General features: G+C 33.0%; 1 long non-coding RNA gene across 1 annotated transcript; it reads right to left on the bottom strand.

Moving 5' to 3' along the window:
* Positions 1–3829: 3829 nt before the first annotated feature.
* LOC128282390 (uncharacterized) lies at positions 3830–5276 on the bottom strand. Its single transcript, XR_008272655.1, has 2 exons — positions 4299–5276; positions 3830–4162 (listed from the first exon to the last, which is right to left on the bottom strand). It is a non-coding gene; the product is annotated as an uncharacterized LOC128282390 (long non-coding RNA).
* Positions 5277–6878: the final 1602 nt, after the last annotated feature.

The raw sequence follows: 6878 nt of genomic DNA, 5'->3' as shown, positions 1-6878 counted from the left end.
AATCGTAGGGGGCCTCGGATACTCTTTGCTGATGACAGCTTAAGTTTTGGTGAGGCAACGATTGATGACAGCGTGACTATGCGTAGTGTTCTGGACAGCAAATTAACTTTAACAAGTCTCTTATTTTCTTAGCCCTAATATCGAATCGGGGACTCATACTGCTATCAAGAATGTTCTGACTGTTTGGAGCACTGATGATCCTGGGAATTATTTGGGGCTGCCTATTGTGGTAGGTACCAATAAACGAAGGGCTTTTCGGGCTATCAAAGATCGGTTTCTTGGGCGCATAGGGCGGTGGTCTCCTATGTGCCTCTCACAGGGTGGCAAGATTGTTTTTATCAAGTCGATTCTGCAAGTTATCCCGTTATATTCGATGTATTGTTTTTTATTCCTTAGTTCCTTTTGTAAAGAGTTGGAGGGTTTGATGTGTCGGTTCTGGGGGGGCAAGTCAACCACCAAGAAAGGGATCCATTGGTGGTCCTAGGAGGGTTTGTGTGATATGAAGGAAGTTGGTGGGTTGGGTTTCGTAAAAATTTCGCTTTAGTCGCTAGTTGAGGTAATTATTTGAAAATTTAAAAATGGAATTTCAGTTTTAAAAAGAAAATGAGTCGCCACCGACCATTTTTTTAGGCGTGATCGGACACCTAATAAACCTTCTTTTTAGAAAAGAAAATTTATTCTTGAACAAAATGAATGCCGAATTGGGGTCTACGCGAAAATCCAGAGAAAAATAGGGTTTAGGAGTCGGTTACGCACGAGGAAGGTATTAACACCCTCGCGACGCTCAAGATTGGTATCTTGTTAAACACGTATTGTCATAATTCTCAAAATACAAGTTTAATTTAATACTTAGTTGCGATCCGATTAAAATACGAGAATTTGAAATTTTTGGTTTTTTAGAAGGACGTCTCATTTTTAACACGAGCCAATGATATCCACCCAACATAGCGATGAAATCAGTGACTTAGTGTTGAAATCGGTACGTTGCCTTATTTATTTTTGAAATTGATTAAAAACATAAAAATATCATTTACGATAGGAAATTGTAAACAATACAAGTGATGATACAATTAATGAAAAACATTAAAATATAATATTAGCATAAAAATAACAATAATATTCACAATAAAGAAAATAATAAAAATAATGTTCTAATAAAATAATAAAAAAATAGTATTTGTAGTAATGGTAAAAATACTAATATGCACATGAAGAATACAAACGTATATATGTATGTTAATGATGATGATAATGATAATAAAATAACAAATATTATGTAATATGTGTGAACAAACTTATAATTTAAGTAAAAATGATAAAATAATAATGGAATAAATATAGACAAGTATTATATGAAACAAAACAATGATACAGGATAATAGAAAATTTTCAAAGTTTAAAATTACATAAAAGTGTAATCGAATAAATACTGAAATAATAAAATAGAATTAATGTATCATATAAAAAACGTAAATATATAAAAGAAAAGCTATAATAATAATTATAATAAAAGTAATAATAATAAATATAACAATAGTAATATTAGTGATAAAAATAATAGCTATAAAATAAACATAATAACCATGACAATAAAGAATAATAGTAATAATAATAATAATAATGAAAATAAAAGTAATATTAATAATACATTATATTAGGATAGTAACGTAATAACAATAGTGATAATGATAATAACAATTAATAAGTTAAATTAATTAGTAATAAAGTAATAAATAAATCAACATGAAAAGGAAAGTGTATAATATAATAATAATATTAAAATAAGGTAATTAAAAATACTACTATATAAATACATATATATATATATATGCATATATAATAAAAACATTTACTATATTAACAATGATAATAATAATAGTAATAATATTAAAATACAAAAAGTAAATATAACATAATAATAATATTAAAATAAAATAATTAGAAATAATACTATATGTAAATATATACATATATACATATAATAAAACATACACTAATATTAATAATAATAATAATAATAATAATAATAATAATAATAATAATAATAATAATAATAATAATAATAATAATAATAATAATAATAATGAAACACAAATAAGTAAATATAATATAATAATAATACTAAAATAAAGTAATAAAAAATAATACTACATACATATATAATAAAATTATACACTAATATTAATAATAATAATGATCAATTAATTTTAATCATGAAATAGTAAAATAACTAAAAGGGTTAAATTAAACATAAAGTGAAAGTTTAGGGCCAATTTAAAATAAAAAATAAAAAGAGAGGACCAAATAGAACACGCGAATGAAATGGAGGGACCGATTGTGCAAATATGCCTTATCCCCGAAACGACGTCGCTCCAATGTCCCTCCCCCAAATGGTCAAAGGACCAAATTGAAACGAAGTTAAAATTAAAAGACAGAATTAAGAAATAGGAAATGACTAGATTAAAACATAATAAAAATGCGGAAGGACCGGACGCGCAATTATCCCAATTAGTAGAAACACGCGGATCCTCTTGTGGAGCGGGTCGGGTCTTCGGGTCAGCCCCCCAAAACGACGCCGTTTTGGGCGTGTGGGGGGCCTAATGAAACGGCGTCGTTTCCTTAGTGTTATAAAAGTAAAATTTTTTTATAAAAAATTCATTTTCCCTGTGCTTCAAAAAAAAAAGGATTTCTCATTCATTTTTCTCTCGGGCCAATGCCAGAATCCGGCGAGGAGACGCCATGATATCGCCGCTGGCCGCCGTCGTCAGCCACTGCGTGATACGTCTTTTATTCTATTTTTTTATATGTTTTTAATATATATTTACGTGAGAAATTGGACCCAAAAACGAAACTAAAATGAAATTAAAATCACCTTAGGTTTTGGTATTTCGGTTCTCAGATTCGTGATATTTGAGTTTGATTTTTGCACTATTCCTTTGCTTTGATGTTGCTAGAATAAAACTTGAATACCCTTTTTTGTATTTCTCAAGATATTGCTGAATATTTTGTATTTGCAAAAGAACCGAAATCCTCTCCCCAAATGGTTTTAGACTTGGCTCTTTATAGCCATTTACAATGCCCTAATCCTATTGCGTGTTTGCTTGATTTTGCAGGTCAGTTGATGGCGAGAGCGGTGGTGGTGGCGATTTGCACGTGATGCATGGGGCGATGGGACGATGGGACGACGGAGGCGGCTCCTAGGGTTTTTGCTTTCTGTTTTAGTTTTTTTTTGGGGGGCTAGGTGGGCTAGGTCTTTGTGGTTTGGGCTGTTAGGTTGATTTAATTTGTTTTTGATTTGGGCTGCATTGTTTTAGGTTTAGTGGGTTTAAGTCTGTTTGGGGTTTGGGTAGTTTTAGGTTTTATTTTTTGTTCAAAATTTGGCCTCAACACGTTACTTGTCAAAGGTGAATATTGCTCTACTTGCCAAACAGGGTTGGCTTCTATTGACTAATCCAAATGCTTTAATGGCCAGAGTACTTAAAGCCAAGTATTTTCCAAATAACAATTTTATGGAGGTTGGGTTAGGGAATCAACCTTCCTTTGTGTGGCGAAGCATTTGGGCTGCCAAGGGTCTGCTGTAAAAGGGTTGTGGTTGGCAGGTAGGTAATGGACATTCGATTTTGGTATGGGATGATACTTGGCTCCTTAGGGATCGGCCCTACAAAATATAGATGGATCGGGTTAGTGGGATTGACAGCGTAGCAGATTTGATTGTTGAGTTATTACGGACTATTTTTCCTGACCCGATTGTTAATCTTATTCGACGTATCCCGTTGGCTTCTTATGATTTGTTGGATTGTTGGAAATGGTTCCCAGATAGCACAGACGATTATTCTATCCGTATAGCAGTTACATATTGTTATTGCATGATTTTTCGGGGGGAAGATGATCGATACAGTGGTGTTATGCGGCAGACAACAAATCTTTACAAACAACTTTGGAGGGGCTCAAGTGCCCGAAAAAATGAAATTTACATGTTGGATATACACAAATAATTTTCTCCCTACAAAGGATAATCTGTTTCGTCGGAGAATCGGGGCTGACCGCATGCGCCCACGCTGTGGTAGTGGGCCTGAGACTATTCTGCACGTCTGTCGGGACAATCCTGTGGTTAAGGAAGTTTGGCACGGCTTGGGTTACTCTTGGCACATAATACCGGAATCTGAAGACACAACCATTCAATGGGTTAGTCAATTATTTGCTACTTCTGCGAGACATATACAACTCTCTATTCTCACTATCTGGACTCTCTGAACTTCTAGAAATAAACTAATTCATGAGGGGATTTATCAACCTACTCGAAAGATACTTATCTCTATTCTGGGTTTTATGCGTGAGCTAGAATCCCTCTCGCTCCTCGAGAGGATGCTAAGACTGCTGACTCGTCACTTTGGATGTCCCTTGCGGACCCATAGGTTCGCGTGAACTTTAACGTAGGATTTTTTACCGATCTGTAGGCTGCCAGCACAGGGATAGTTGTTAGAAATTCTGAAGGTCTGTTATTAGGCTCGGCATGTTTTTGGGAAAAACACATGCCATGTCTTTTACAGAAAGAAGCTCTCGCGTGTGTGCAGGCCATTCGATTTGCCCAAGATCTTGGCTTTCATTGGGTTGAGATTGAGGGAGACTCGGCGGTGCTTATCTCCAGGCTTCGGAGTCTGGCCACTGATTGGTCGATGGTGGGAGCTTATGTTTGGGATGCGAAGAGACTAGTTTGGGTTTCGAGCATTTCAAGTTCCAACACATAAAACAAAAGGAAATATGGTTGCCCATCTGCTAGCTCGTTAGAGTTTCCTGACGGGATGTTATTTGGATGGAGGATGGGCCGGAGTCTGTGCTGGGGTAGGTGGAAAAAGATCGTCGGGGCTGTGCCTGCTTCTGATGGAGGGCATTCTTCGAGTTCTGTTTCGACCAGATTGGTTATCTTACTGGCAAGCTTTGTTGTAGCTTCACCATGGATCGTGTATCGCGAACTGTTTCTGACGGTGGTTTGGCCTTACTGGACATGCGTGCGCAACTGGGGTTGTTGCAGGGTTTCAGCTGCTTGTTTTCTGCTTTTCTTTTCTGTTTTTTGGTTTTCTTTTGTATTCTGCTTTTGTTTGTTGGGTTGTTTTGCTTCGTGGCATGTGCACCTGCATTTAATGGCGAAGGACACTATGTTTGTTTGCTTGTTTCCAGGTCCTTTCAATAATAGCATGACCGGTTCATATTAAAAAAAAAATAACAAACTGTGTAGGGTGTGTCTCTATTCTTCTCTTAACTCTGTTATCTTTTTATTAGTTGTACTACTAAGAATATTTTAGTATATTAGAACTCTAATCTATAATTTAAAGGGGCCATTGTATTCCTATTACAATATACCAATCAATAAGGACATTTTTTTAAGGCGATAAGATGTAGTCTCATATGAGTTTTAATGAGAGTTTTGTAGTAATTATAGAGAGTATTTTATACCCCTTTTATGAGTACCCTATAAGATCTAGGATTTTGTTTACTGATTTTTACTTTTTGTGATTTTGAGCTTTGTATCTGAGGTTTTAGATAATATACATTTAATACATTTCAGTTAATTTTTTCCATATTGTATTCTCATTTGTTTACTAATTTAGTAAAAAGTGAAGCTTCTTGTGCCCGTGGTTTTTTCCTCGTTGAAGATTTTCCATGTAAAATATTTATATTCGTTCTTCTCTACTTTTACTATCTTATTATTTATACGGATCAATTCTCAACACAATTATAATATCAAATTCAATTATAAAATTAATTACTAGCCACCGTACATTAAAATGTACTAGACATTCTTGTAACGCGCATGTGTTCATAAGATTCTACTAAAGATTTTATCTTGCCTTTCGATTTGCCCAAGATTGTCTCTCCTCCTTTTTCTTGGATTAATATATGTGCATGTCGTCCAAAATTAATTTGAGTGACTAATGGAACGAAATATGTTTTCTCCAAATGATCTTACTTACCAGCTTATCCTCCACTTTTAAGTATGCAAGAATTTATGCCTTTTTGCTAAATTATTGGTAGTACAACTCGCAACATTAGTAACTTCCTCGTCACCCCATCTTCATGCTGAATTCTTCCTTTAGAAGTTGCCCATCTACGCTCGTTTGGTCCTTTAATGAGAATTATCCACGCAATCGTCTCATTTTTTCTCCACCAACCAAGGTAAATGTGGTAAGGGTCGATAATTGTGGGTCTTTTTGAGCTTGTTTCTCTATCTCTATTTCTCGATCTAAGATGGTGATTTGGCTTCTTGATTTGCAGTGTGATTTTTCACTAATTTAATTTATGGGTAAATTACAATAGTACTCACTTAAGTATTAGCCTGTTTTTTTATCATTTAAATTTTTTTTTAGTCATTAACATTATCGATATTTGATATTTTGGTTATTTTTACGCTAAACTACTAATGAAATGGCCTTTTATAATAACAAATTTATCCTTTTAACCTTTATAAATTCTATCAATTTTATCTTAATTTTAAAAATACAATAAATTTAAGTCTCAACTTTACATATTCTATTAATTTAATCACGATCATAAATATATCAAAACAAATAGAAAAAAATTCTAAAACGTTTAAAATGTAAAATTATTTAAAATACATAATTTTAAAAAAATGCATAAAATGAATAAAATATCTAAAATAAGATTATAAAAATTTAAGAAAATAAAATCATCACCTCAAAATTGATTAATGGTTTAAGACAATTAATTGTTTATAGATTTAACACATAATACTAAATTTAATCTTTAATATATAATATCTTTTTGTTAATTTAATTTTTATTTTTTAGTTAAATTTTATTTATAATATTTTTTTAACTAAAGAATCAAAGAAAATCATATTTTCACGGACAAAAAACACA

The sequence above is a fragment of the Gossypium arboreum genome, chromosome 10 (assembly GCF_025698485.1).
Source record: "Gossypium arboreum isolate Shixiya-1 chromosome 10, ASM2569848v2, whole genome shotgun sequence".
In the NCBI taxonomy this organism is placed as follows: domain Eukaryota; kingdom Viridiplantae; phylum Streptophyta; class Magnoliopsida; order Malvales; family Malvaceae; genus Gossypium; species Gossypium arboreum.
The sequence above is the reverse complement of the archived record's forward strand: the minus strand, read 5'-3'. Positions and strand labels throughout refer to the sequence as shown.